This window comes from Odontomachus brunneus, unplaced genomic scaffold, assembly GCF_010583005.1.
Source record: "Odontomachus brunneus isolate Ranch 3 - 2012 unplaced genomic scaffold, Obru_v1 Obru_scaffold_104, whole genome shotgun sequence".
Lineage (NCBI taxonomy): Eukaryota > Metazoa > Arthropoda > Insecta > Hymenoptera > Formicidae > Odontomachus > Odontomachus brunneus.
Genome location: NW_022639554.1, coordinates 866,760 through 881,031, shown reverse-complemented (window position 1 = coordinate 881,031; position 14,272 = coordinate 866,760).

Here is a 14,272-nt window from a genome sequence, read left to right as displayed (position 1 = left end):
CTCGCTGCGGCCGCGCGGTCGTTCACCTCACGTTAAGGCCCGATCTACAATAGATGGAGTAAGGAGTAGGAGTAGGAGTAAGACGAAATGGAAATAGGCCCGATCTACTGCTTGTCGTCTACAATTGCAGTAGGAGTAATAGTAATAAATAAGCAGTAAGTAAATGACCAATCACAATCGATTATTCTTGAATCGTGAGAATGGAATTGGTCAATTTGCTTACTGCTTATTTCTTACTGCTACTCCTACTGCCATTGTAGACAACGCATAAAATAGATGGAGTAAGGAGTAAGACGAAATGGAAATAATTTATTTCGCTTACTCCCTTACTCCAATAAAAGTTTGTCCGTCTACATCACATGGAGTAAGCCTGAATTAAATAGTAAGAGCTGGGGTAAGGGAGTAAACGAAATAAATTATTTCCATTTCGTCTTACTCCTACTCCTACTCCTTACTCCATCTATTGTAGATCTGGTCTTAGTCATATAAAACGTAGTGCGCTGGCGTGACAAGTACCAGCGCATCATACGGGCGCGAATTTCGCGACTTTAAACGACCGTAACTCGCGAATGAGTTGATGTAGCGACATAGAAAAAAGAATAATCTCTTTGGTATGCGTTCTCATACGCGATTATATCGCTTTTTCACTGGATATATGCATGGAAATCAACACGGCATTAAATACAGATTAAGTTACATAGTAAAGTGAGAGAAAAGAATATTTGAAAAATAAGAAAATATTTGTTCGGTGAGTAGTAATAACATGTTTACCTGAATCTAAATTTTTTTGTTTAAATAGAATAAACAATTGCTTTCATGAAAGGCAACAGTGTTTTGAAACAATATATATTGCTTTCATTAAAAAGAAAATTTTTTTCTCAACGTAAAGATACACCATTTGGAAGAATCGAGTATCGTGCTCGATTAAAGAACAGTAAACGCGATCGTATGAATAACATGCAATCTCTTTTATTTGTATTCAAATTGTTCAAATTCCTTTTTTTCGTCTTATTTATTGTAACAATGATGAGATAAATATTGTTACTATGGATTAAGTTAGAGAAATAATTATCGTGGTTATATTTACAAAATGATAGAGGACTGTTCAATTTCATGAGTTTGCACACGAACGGTAGGAAGTCAGATGGTAAGTCAGCGGTTATGTCAGATATTCTGTATATATATATCTAATATCTAAGAAAAAAAAATATATATATATATTTTTTTAAATACAATTGGTTAAAATCAATTTTTTAAATACAATTAATTACATTTTATACATAATTCAATGAGAGAGCGGTAGTATTATAATGCTTATTACCGATAAAAAATAAAAAATCGTAAAAACTTACAACTATAAAACAATAAATTTTATATGTAATTTTATATATATATATATATATATATATATATATATACATATATATATATATATAATAGAGATTGTGAATAGAGAGATACACATATAAAATTTATTGTTTTATAGTTATAAGTTTTTACTATTTTTTATTTTTTATCGGTAATAAGCATTATGATATTACCGCTCTCTTATTGAATTATGTATAAAATGTAATTAATTGTATTAAAAAAATTGATTATACAATCACAATAGAGGGAGTCAATAAAGCAAAGTAAAAGATACGTGCATCTCGAATTACTTTTCTTTTCACCATATCTTTTGTATATATAATTCATGGAAATTAACACGACAGTCAACGCGTTAATTACAGATTAAATTATAGAGTAAACTGAGAGAAAGGCATATCAGAAAAATAAGAAAACATTTATTCGGCGGGCACTAGTAATATATTATCTAATAATATATTTACCTAAATCTTTTGTTTAAATAAAATAAGCAGTTGCTTTTATAGAGAGCAACAATATTTATCTCATCATTGTTACAATAAATAAGACGAAAAAAAATTGAAATTGAATTTGAACAATTTGAATACAAATAAAAGAGATTGCGTGTTATTTATTTTTGCTGATTAATCATACTCTAATAATGTACGGTCAATTTCGCTGAGACTGAAGTATGTACTTCTGTAAGTATTCAATTAATTTTGCCCAAATTTTCGTATTAATCCTTCGTAGGTCTCCTATTGTAGATCATTTGCAGCTGATAAATGCGCGTTTACGTGTTACTTTTTATACGTCAGCGCCGTGTAAGTTATCGAGAAAAAGAGTAAACTATAAGCGGTAATTTCTCGGAAACTATATAGGTTAATCGAACCCATATTTAACACACATATGTATTAATATCTAAATTAATTTTGCTACAAGTTTCAAGAAGACCTGGGACTTCACTGCTTTTGACCAAACTAGCTTAAAAGAAAGAGAATCGGGTACAAGTTCCCCGTATAATAAATAATTATACATACTTGGAAATATATGACGTATTCTGAACCACTATCCTAGCTTCCGATACCGTTATGGCACTCCATATACTTGTTCGTAACATTGACACTCGTGTAGGTACGAATTGAGCGGAAGAACACGTGTTAATTAACACGATGCTGACGCGCGACTCAATAATTCCAAAAAGAGACGAAATATTTATATTAAATATTTATATAACGAATATAAAATCGCTCGACGGGAATAATTATTCTACGACGTGCGCATCGTTCGCCGGCTCGAGACACAATGGAAACACTCGGAAAAACGCGCGACGCACGAAGGTACAAATTGTTTTGGTAGCTGATCACATACACGTGTCCGGCGACATACAGCGGCGAGTGACGATGCTTGGCGATTAACTAGTGATGACGTAGCTCTTTTTGTTTATTGTTTCGATACAGTCGCGCGCCGTCTACTTTCGCGCGACCGAGTATTTATTCTCTTAAAATGAATCGTATTTACAGCGAAAGCGTATTTTTAGCGAAAATATTTCCACCTTATATCAGCTCTGTCTTATATCTCATTGATTTTGAATAATGCAAGCAAGATTTCACTGCGAAATCTGTAACGCACAAATATCTTTCACCAATTAGTAAAAATGTTTCTAACTGAACCAGTAAAAGAAGTTTTTCATTGATTTCAGTGAAGATATTTTCACTTTACTGCTTCATCTTATATCTTACTGATTTTAAGTAATGCAATGAAGATTTCACTGCAGAATCTGTAGCGCATAAATTCGTTAATTCACTGTGTCAAACTTTCTACGTTTGTAGCGATGAAATCGACGGCCTCCATGCGATTTGCATGCAATTACTGTGAATTCAAATATATTACTTTTGAATGCATAAGCGTATAATTTGACTGAAGCTTTTTTTGTACGTTTCTTGAGGTTTTAAATCACGTTATTTAACACACACGTGACGTGTAAATTATAATTTAATACGTATTGAATGATGTGACTTAAAACAGTAAGAAAAATGTGTAGAACGTATCTTTCTTAAGATTGGTTTATTAACGTTGTAACTCTCATTATTCAAAATTCAAACAACATATTTATTTATATTATTCAAAATTCAAACAACATATTTATTTATCGATTTGTTTTACAAATATGTCTATCCTACTTGATGTTTCTTTCAATTCTGTTGTTCATAAACAGAACAATCTATCTCTCATTTGTTTACTACGCATAATAATATTAGATGTTCAAAATCTCTTACACATATGAAAAGAGATTCAGCCAAAGTAACACATTTGAATTTGCAGTGATAACACTATGTTTGTAAACTGCATCAATAATAGGAATAATCGCTACTATAAATTGATTCATTCAGCGGGATTTTACTGATTGCTACGCTTATAATTAAACCAATAGTTATAAGTATACGCAAAAAAAGACATTCTTGTTTGGAAAATATCTTTATTTTTGACATATTAATCTTCAATATATTTGACATATTAATCTTCTGGAAAATATCTTTATTTTTGACATATTAATCTTCAAATGAATTTACATAGCGTTAAACGAAGATAAGTTACTTGATCAGTTGAAGAATATACTTTATATAATTCAATGTGAAAAAAATCTGTGTTCTTACTACTCAAAAATAATTTTCATTAATAAAAAGCATAAAATATTGGATTGAGAATATGATGACATTATAATATTCTTTCTTCAAATATTCTTATATAAAATAATCATTGTTTCATATACATAGTGTTCCAAACTTCATTACGTAATTTTTGTAAGAACATAAGACAGATTGAGGTAAACATAAAAGTCCTATATCGTTCTACGATATTCGCAATAATAATCGAGATATTAAGGGGATGCTGAAGCTGAAAACTTTACCGACAGAACACTGACATTTTTCTGCAAAGTTTACGTGTTGGTTACACAGAATTACAAATGCTTTTACGCAATGAAAGTACGTGCAAAAATAAAGAGAAGCATTGCTCGATATGTGACAAAAACGAACAAAAAATTTTTAATGTAAAATCTCAAGCTGTCAGCGTAATATTTGCCTAATCCAAAAGTTCCACAGCTTGTATATATTGAAATTGTGGATGCTCCAAATAGAAAAATTTTGAAGAACATTGCTCTACCTTCGCATATGCATTTGGAAACTTAAAAATGTCGAAAAAGTTTGCAGAAAGATTCCCACACATATATGGTTAGGTTTTCCGTTGAATATAATAAAACAAAGCAACACACATTCATGTAAATTCTGCATATACAAGAAATACAAAAAGGATAGCGTGATTATGTTAGTGACGATTGTCTCTACATTATCGACACTGTTCGAGTTCGTCATCGATTCCAGCATCCCCTTAATTAAAGAAGAATTTCCCAAACAAGAGTGTTCTTTTTTTTATGTAGCATTTCAGTGAAGAATATAGTGATTTTGGAGAGTACATCTCGAAGCGATGTGCGACCAGCGATGCGGAGCACATGTCGGTGCGTTAATTACAATTCTCATGTCGGATGATTAAAATATTTTGTCGGCTCTTGAAATATTGAATCGGGCTTGCTCGTTGGTGACATATTTATTAACACGCCGTTCCTACGATCGAATCGCAGCCACGTTAGTGTCAATGCCACGACGGAGCAGCGGGGAGTGCCGGATAGGGAAGTCAGGACATAGGCAGCGATATATCATACATTTTCAGGTTGTGTTATCATTTATTCTAAAAAAACGTTTCCAATTTTAACGGACGTTTGACAAACTTGCCGAGCGTAAGGAGATATCCCGTGTTGAAATTTAGGCTATTCATAGTCGGTTGTCGGGTTTGACAGATAATTATAAGTTTCGTGAATCTTTGATTATTCGTCAACATGTACTTATTCCTTACAACAAGAAATATTGATTCAAACAGTCGGCCATACATATGAATCTGTAATTAATTATACTCTCAATCGAAGATCGTAAGTCACTTATCAAAATAAATGCCGACTTCAGAATCGAGTGTAAGACACGCGAGTGCTGATTTGTGCGCTTAATAATATCTCTCGAGCCGCAAATCCCATTAATGAATGAAGCCTTCCTGCTTCTGTTTAGCCTTGTTGTTATATCGAATTCAAATTTATTTAAAACGCAGACAAAATCAGACATACAATATTCAATCAACACATTCTAGCGAAATTTTTAACGTCAGTGAGAAACTATAGAGGAAATCATAAATAAGGAAAGTTTGTTGTTTCAATTAGCTCTTAATCCGGTTATTTATTTATATCAAGTATTTATTATTTATTTACAATATATTACATATATTCTTTATCTGCAGAATAATTAATGCATTGCTGATCGAATCAAGCGCGGGAATTAAGAAGAAGTTAAGAATAAAGATTAAATGCAGGTAGAATATTGAGATAATCGAATATTAAATAGTTTTGAAGTAAATCTTCCGACTCAATATGAAGAAGATAACAGTAAGCAATAATATAAAGGTAAAGGGTGATTACTTGTGTAATCATTTTCTAAATTTTTTAGAGTGAAATTTCCTTCGAGAAATGGAGTAACTACTGTCACTCGAATTTGAGTGATTCTTCACTCATATAGAATAAACTCTGCACTCGTCAAATGGAATTTTCACTCGAAATTGCACTGAGAGAAAAAAATAATTGGAATAACTATAATCTCACTATATTTTATAGTTCGTTTTGGCCTCAAACATATATTTATAATTCATCTAAACATGAAGATATAGTAGAATGAACACAGATTTATAGTCACCATCTTATTATTCTATATATATGATAAAGCATCTTTTGGGAATATAGTTATATGTACCTATATTTGCCAAATATTCCAATTGCATTGACTATATAAAATAGTTAATTTCTCTTACCATTCAATATTTGCCACTTTATTATTATATTTTTTATTTCAAATAATTTTAATTCTTGGTAAAAAAATTTACACGGGTCAGTTATACTATGCTTATATTGTAAATATTACAAATATTATGGTAACATTTACTATATAAAAATTATATTCCTAATTATAATCTTTTTACTATGCCATTATAGTTCCAAATATCATACATTTTTCTCTCAGTGTGAATGCGTAAATTTCATGTATTCCAGTGTCACTAGAACATACACTGAGAGAAAAAATATTTGAAAAATAATAAAATATTTATTGATGATAATTGACGATAAGTGCTAATAAGGTGACCAGATGTCCTGATTTTTCACCCTTTGTCCCGAATGTTTTCGAGTGCTATTCGGGACACCGATTTGTCATCATTTTCAATGATTGTCAAATAATTTTCGGATCTTTTTACGCTCTCCCTCCACCCCCCCGCTTCACACATTCGCTCTTGGTTTTCAGCATCTCTTTAACATAGAACCAAAATTTTAACTCGAGAGAGAACACACAAGATATCAGTGCGACTCGAATGATCAAACTTCACCGATTCACGCGGATATCTTAAGGGATGTTCGAGCGAAATGTTCTGCTGCATCAAGGAGGGCCACGGTGGGTTTAAAAGAGCACGGGAACAGATTGGTCAGCGCGGGCCCGATGATAATGGGCGGTTAAACGGTGGCGGCGCCTTGATATGCAAACGCTGGAATTTCCGTGGAGAGAGCGGCCGCGATCGTACCTTCCAGCACACGAAACGATCGCCGCGGAAAAGGGCGGAAGGGCGCGGGAGGGTTGCATTCCCGTCGGAATGCCGTGCGAGAGCTATTCCGGTAATAGCGTCCGTTTACATCGTCCCTTTAGCGTCCGGCGTTTCGCGTACGGCATTTGTCTTCGACCCCCTTCGGTGGGAAAGATCACGCGCGCGCTTCGAGAGATCGCTTTGATCCTCGTCCGCTCGCGAGAGATGCGGGATTCCGTCGGGACGCGCGGATTTTCCCGTTTCCGCAGATAAGGCGGCCAGGTGAGCACGGCGAGAGAGGTGAGATAGACGTTGGCTGCATTCCACCTGGCTGAACATGTTCGCGATAGAGTAAGGATAATTTAGACGTCATTAGCCCTACATGCACGCACGCACACACCTCCGGCACCGTATCCCGTAAGATACATATCCGCCTCTAATTGCTTCGATTTATCTGACGTTAGCATCGAGCGATCATTTTACAGATATCCTATTCAGCCAGCCAGCGGTGTGTGGCGAACAATGAACAATATTTCACTAACGGCAGCGTGCGAGCAGCATAAATATAAATAGTTACGGCGAGCAAACTATTACCACGTCTCGGGAGTTGTCGATGGTGTTACGGACTTATCGATCGATCGATCAAGAGATCGAGAGAGAGAGAAAGAGAGAGTGTGTGTGTATGTACGAGAGAGAGGGTGAGATCAAGAGAGAGAGAGAGAGAGAGAGAGAGAGAGAGAGAGAGAGAGAAGTTGCTGCAAGGACACTAATTGATTGCGGCCACTTTCCTATTTAGTCGAGCATATTTCAAACGCGGTGAAAAAAATTTTCCCAAGATATCCGAGCGCCATCGTGACGATTTATAAAAAGGTGAAAGTGTTAATCCACGCGTGGGGGCGAGGGGGTCGCATCTTTTACGTCGTCGCGATTGGAACCCCCGCTATCGTCTAAGTTATTCAACGAGAGATATATCGAGTTTCGTAGTGTGAATTATCCCCGGATATATCCGGGGATCTCCGATATTAATCAAGTACTCCTGTTTCTCGGGTACGTTTTCTTCATTATGTTTTTTTTAATAGCTGAATATTGCTCGAATAGTGAACCACACAATTAATGGCAATTTACGAAAACTTGGTTTTTCATGCAACTAGCATTGCACTTATGATTCTTGTTTCCAAAATTATTCTATGATTCCAAAAGGGATCTTCATAACTAAAACAGATGTCAACGGTTTCTTAGGAAAAACCAAGTTTTTTTAAAATGTCAGTAACTGAGAGAAATAATTGTGTAGTATATCTGTTTTCTTTATATTATTCAGGCATTTATTTCTTATTATTTCTTCTTATTTGCTTCTTAGATTATGTTATACATACAAATATTAATGTAAGATCACATTAATATGAATACTTTCTGAAATATTTAGTTTTTATACGGAGAGAATTTTATAGTAAAAATTATTGTCGAATTTTGTGACCAAGGAATAGCTCGACAGTAATACCCGATTTATATTATTGATACTTTTGTACTTGATACTTTATCTTGATATTTTTGTACACAAATTGACGAGAAAAATATACTTAAGTAACGTATGATTCTTAAGGAAAATTTTTGACACTGTGTGCCACTGATAGTATTCGTGAGTTTGAATATTCGGTTAGTACTGGGTTAGAAACGCCCTGGTTTATACTGACAGCACTGCTCAAGACCTTACTTATGTCCGCTTCTGCCAACTTTAGTTAATTTAACTGGCTGGTTATTCCAACGAAACCATCGCATCTGTTAATTCTGACAAAGAGAAATGCGATTGATCAATTCCGTTGGAACAACTAACCGGTTAAGTTAGCCAAAGTTGGTAGAAACAGACATTAGGCGTGCATTCTTCTGCGTGGTACTACCCAAGTAGAAATATCTAAGGGAAAACTGATTACTGGCCAGTAACTAGACAGTTTTTACTAGCTAGGATTAATTAAACAGTTACTGTTTTGAAACTTGGCAGAAAATACTGACTATTTTTTCATGGCCAATTATTAGTCAGAAATTAGACTTGAAAAAATAGTAAGTAAATACATTTAAATAATACTATTTTTAAATAATAAACAATTATTAATAAATTTAAAATAAAAATAAAAATTATATTAAATTTATAATTTAATATAATTTGCTCATTAGAAATTAATCTAGAAAAATATATAAAAATGATTAATAAACTACTAATTACTATTAAAAATAATAAAATTGAATATATAACATTATATTTTCAAAAAGTTTTATAAATAGTTATAAATTTATAAATAGTTTATTATTTAAAAACAATAAGTAAATACATTTTAATTGACAGATTCTGTCCATTAAAAACTCTGAAAATACTGTTCAGTATTTCTTGGGTAGTGTTTTTTCAGAAACTATGCAAGAAAAATAGTAAATATTGGATAATTTCTGCCCAATAAAAACTCTGAAATTACTGTTCAGTATTTTTGGGCCAGTTATTTGTCAGAAACTATATAGATAATATGGATAATATATATAAGAAAAATGGTAAGGAAATGTTGTGCATTTTCTGTCCAGAAAAAAATCTGGAAATTACTGACGAATTTTTTTGAGATAGTTTCTGGCCAAAATAAAATAAAATATTATATTAAAGATAAAAAAATTGTTTTAAATAAAAATTATAAAAATTTAATTTTAATAAAATTATAGTTTCGATACATATACGAGTATAGTTAAATTATTTATAACTATTAATAAACAGAAAAAAATACTGATCAGAAACCAATAAAAAGTGCTTATAAAATAGTCAAAAACTACATAAAAACTAGTAAAAAACTGCTTAGAAACTGCTAATAAACTGATTAGATACTGATCAAAATCTAGTTAAAAACTAATCTGAAACTGTCAAGTTTATGACGAAGTGAGCGTCGACTAAACCAGTCAGTTTCTAGTCAAGAAAACTGACTAAAAACTAGCTAGTTACCAAAATTTCCTGGACAGTTACTGGTCAGAAACTGGATAAATTTCTAATCGGGTAATTATGTTGTTTCACGCGATGCGCGGCAAAAGCTCGTCTCCCAGCGCGACGCGAGCGAGGAAAAGAATCGCGCGCGCGGACCAAAACGACCCGCTGCAGCGGCAATGACGACGACGACGACGACGACGACGACAACGACCATTTGGACGACGACTTTTCGGAATGCGCCGGCCCGCGGTACGCATTCAAATCGCTCCGTCGCTTCGTTTCGCGTCCACCGCCGCACTGGATTGACGTTGAAGGATGACACGTTCTTCTCAGCAACGCATCGGCGGGCTGTCGCGCATCGTGAGACCGGTCCCTGCGGAATCGGTCCGAGAAGGGGAGACCGAGCCCGTGCAAGAGGCGAGAGAGCAGTGACGAAGGGACAGGAAAAGAATTTTCTGCTCACGGTTGAAACATTCGCACGCGAATTAATGATCTCTGCGAGATTCACGCACCTTTTCTAGCTTATAATCTCTCTTTTTCTCTCTCTCTACAAAATATTATATGTTACGAGTTTCTGATCGCATTTCAATTTGAGAGAGACATCGGCGTGGAATGAGAAAGCGTCGTGAGCGTTTTTGCGTTTGGTTTCCAGCGGTTTTGCGGATTCGGCCGCGTGATCGTGCCGGGAATGACATCAGGCCGGTCGCACGAGGTGTTCTAAGAGCCGACGGAATGTTCCCGAAACCTGCACAGGTGGAAGTTCTCGTTTGTGAATGGTCCTCGGCTCGCGATGATCTCGAGCAGTGAAATACCTCGCGAGAATTCGCACGTTTCCTTTTTTCTCGTGCAAGTCCAACTGCCGGCTATGTGCACCGTTTGGGTCAATTGTTATTGTCCAAGATGCCCACGCTCTCAATTAACACGTTGTCTGCTGTCTTGATCGTACAAAAACTTAATCATATCATTTATATCATTGAAGTAATGAAGATGTGCTGAACAAATACATTCCGGGGCGAGTATCTCGCTTTGATTTCTCAAATGCAATAAATTATTCATTTATTTATTTTCATGTTATTTATGAAGTTATCCCTTTGGTAAAGTATGCGCAATTTTAGGACATCTACGAGAAAAGAGAAAAACAATTTTCCAGATAAATTTTATTATAAGGCTTTTTTATCAAAATCAAATAATACAAGAGTTTATTGAGGAAAAAATACTTGAAAACTTATTTACGAGAGTTTATTTTTTAGCAACAGACTTTATATTATAGTTAAAGTTTGTTTCTGCGGATTAAATTTTATATTTATAAATAAATTTTCAAGTGCTCTTTTTTCTAAGTGTACTAAGCAAAAATATTTGAAACTTTATTTATGGGATATAAAGTTTATTCACAGAAATAAATTTTATTTCGCAGAAATAAGCTTTGTATCTCCTATAAATAAATTTCCAAGTATTTTATCTTAGTGAACTGACAAAGGAATACTTGAGTATTTATTTGTGTAATATAAAGCTTATTATTGGGAAATAAAGTTTATTTTTTCGAAAAAAGTAACTTTATATCCTGCAAACAAACTTTCAAATATTATTTTTTGTCAGTGTGTGTAACAGTCGCAATTGCAGACACAATTTAAAAGAAAACTAAAAGAGAGAAACAAAATCAAGGGAGAGGCAATTTTATTTTGTACGTAACTCAATGAGACGTGGCAATATAATGCCGGCGACCGTCGCGACAGTCGGCGTGCTAAATTCTTGACAGCAAAATGACCCAACGTTTAGTTTCGCAGAAGCAATTCCACGTTACGCGCAAATCGGGTTCTCGATCATACCACGATAGTTTACGATCCGCTCTGCGATCCGTTGCACGTCGTTCGGCGAACGAGGAAGGAGTAAGAAGACGAATCGAGGATTCTCGCAGAGTAAAAGAGCCGGGAGCGCAGGGGGATTGATGAAAGAGCGCGACTTATGCATACCGTGTAAGTGACGCGCATGAATAATTCATTCTAATAAAATAATGCGGCCTGCCCCGAGCTCCAGTCACGGACGTTGGACTGAAGCGCAAAAACTCCTCTTCTGGGATCGGCGATCGCGGCGTTGTAGCACCAGTGACCGGGCTTTTTCGACTAACCGTATCCCCGATCTCCGATCGATAAGCTCTGGTGGGGGAGTTTCGCTGTTTTGCAAGAAACGCTCTCGTGTGTATCACGCGCGGCAAAATTTCTAATTATCGGCAATCTGTGCGCAGAAACCGGCTTCTCATCTACACATTTCTGTGCATCTACACAGAAAAAAGATTGGTTAATTCACGGACAATAACCGTATTTTAGTTGAAACAGCCGGAATGTTTGGTTATAACAACTGAGTTCAGTTGGTTAGGCAACTAAGATTAGTTGCCATCATCAAACATTTTAGCTGCTTCAGCTGAAATGCGGTTGACTGTCTGTGAATCAACTAATCTTTTTTTTTTCGTGTAGGTAGGGACATAACGATTCGTCCCAAATTAGGTCTAGTAGAACAGGTTCAAAACATGTTTATCTTGTTTTTCTACCAAGAAGAATCATACACTTGGCTTCAACATGGTTTGAACTCAATATGGTCTTTCTCTCGATTTAGAACATAACCGATGTTTGATGAGAAAACTTATCTTCTGGGAATTTCTCGAAAACAAGTTCTCCCATTAGAGCATTGGCTGCGTTCCGAAGTGCATTGAAGGAAAAATATTCAAACTGTATTGAAAGATCTACTCTCGTTTTGGAAGAACTTCTGAGTTAGTGCACGTTAGTCCAGTAGGTTGGAGTGAAAGAAAGTATATTTGTTTCACTCTACCTTATTGCACTAGTTCAGAAATTCTTCAAAAACGAATAAATCTCAAGTATACACTATGATGATTTTAACATAGCGTGATTTTTATCTCTATATAGTTCGAAACGCAAACAGTGTTTAGTGGAAAAACTTGTTTTCTGAGAATTTTTCGAAAACAGGTTTCCTCACTTTCTTGCTTTTAGAATAAAACAAGTATGGGTACTTTCCAATAAAGAGACACAAATATAACAGTACTAGATACTGAGGCGCTGTATACGGCTGCTTATTAAAACACTACATGGTTCTTAGTGAACCTAATAATTCGCGCTTCATAGTTAAACATAATTCATGTTCCATCATGTTTTACTAGAGTAAAGATTGTGATCAAAGTTTTGCTCAAAATAATCAAAATGATTTGATTATAATATAATAATTTGAAAAGAATAAAAAATTGTATATTATTGCAAAAAGTAAACATTATTTAATACATACATATATATATATGCGCAAACTTATGGAAATGCGAAAAGGAAGTGTTGCTTTTTTCAATATTTTGGAATTATATCTTTCAAATTTCATTATATCTTTCAAATAATTGGTAGCCATGAATTCGACACACAAATGGCCGTTCAGTTCTTCAGTGTATATTCGTGTCATGTTCGGTGTGTGACGTACACATCGAAAAATATTCTACTGCTGTAACTTTCTGTGTGTATAAGAAAGTACTCTGCTGAGCATAGTGTCACTTTTCGTCGCCTGTGTCTTTTGCTGAAAAGCAACTAACATGACGTTGAAGGAAAGGATGGAAGTTCCAGTCCAGCAATAGTTCAGTTAAAAATAACAGACTTCAAATATACGCGTCGCAAAAGAACATCCCGCGCCTGCAGAACGACTCTCGGCAGGTACACTTTTTCGGGGTGGCTGACAACCTTCGCTCTTTACAAGTGTTTTCTGGCCATCGACTAAGTTACGCCGGCGAGGTTTTACACCCGCTGGAAGAATGCGCGGCGGCGAAACGTGTCGTTTGCATTTGCAGTTACGCTGCGTCGTTCGCCGCGAAATAGTGAACTGCGAAGGGACGTGTGCAGAAGGGCGTAGGTGGGCGAAGAAGGGAGCGACGAGGCGAGGGAGCTCTAACGGCGACGCTCATGGTGAATCGGTGACGAGGGTAACGGCCGTTCTCTCGCGCGACCGCGGCTGTTCGCGCCGTGAAACGCGTCTCGAATTAAAACAGCAAATATTCCCGGACGTATCTCGAAATCGGGATCGTTGGGATCGCGCATCTGGCACCTGGTGAGATGCGCGTGCAAGGTGAATTCAGATGTTCGCGCGAGCAAGAGGATGAGCAGAGAGAGGAGGGGAGAGGGAATAGGTGAGAGAGAGAGAGTGTGGGAGAAAAGAAGGGGAGAGCAACAGAGATGAAAGGCTAGAGGGGGAGAGAGGAAATTAGAGAAGAGAGGAGAGAGAGAGAGAGAGAGAGAGAGAGAGAGAGAGAGAGAGAGAGAGAGAGAG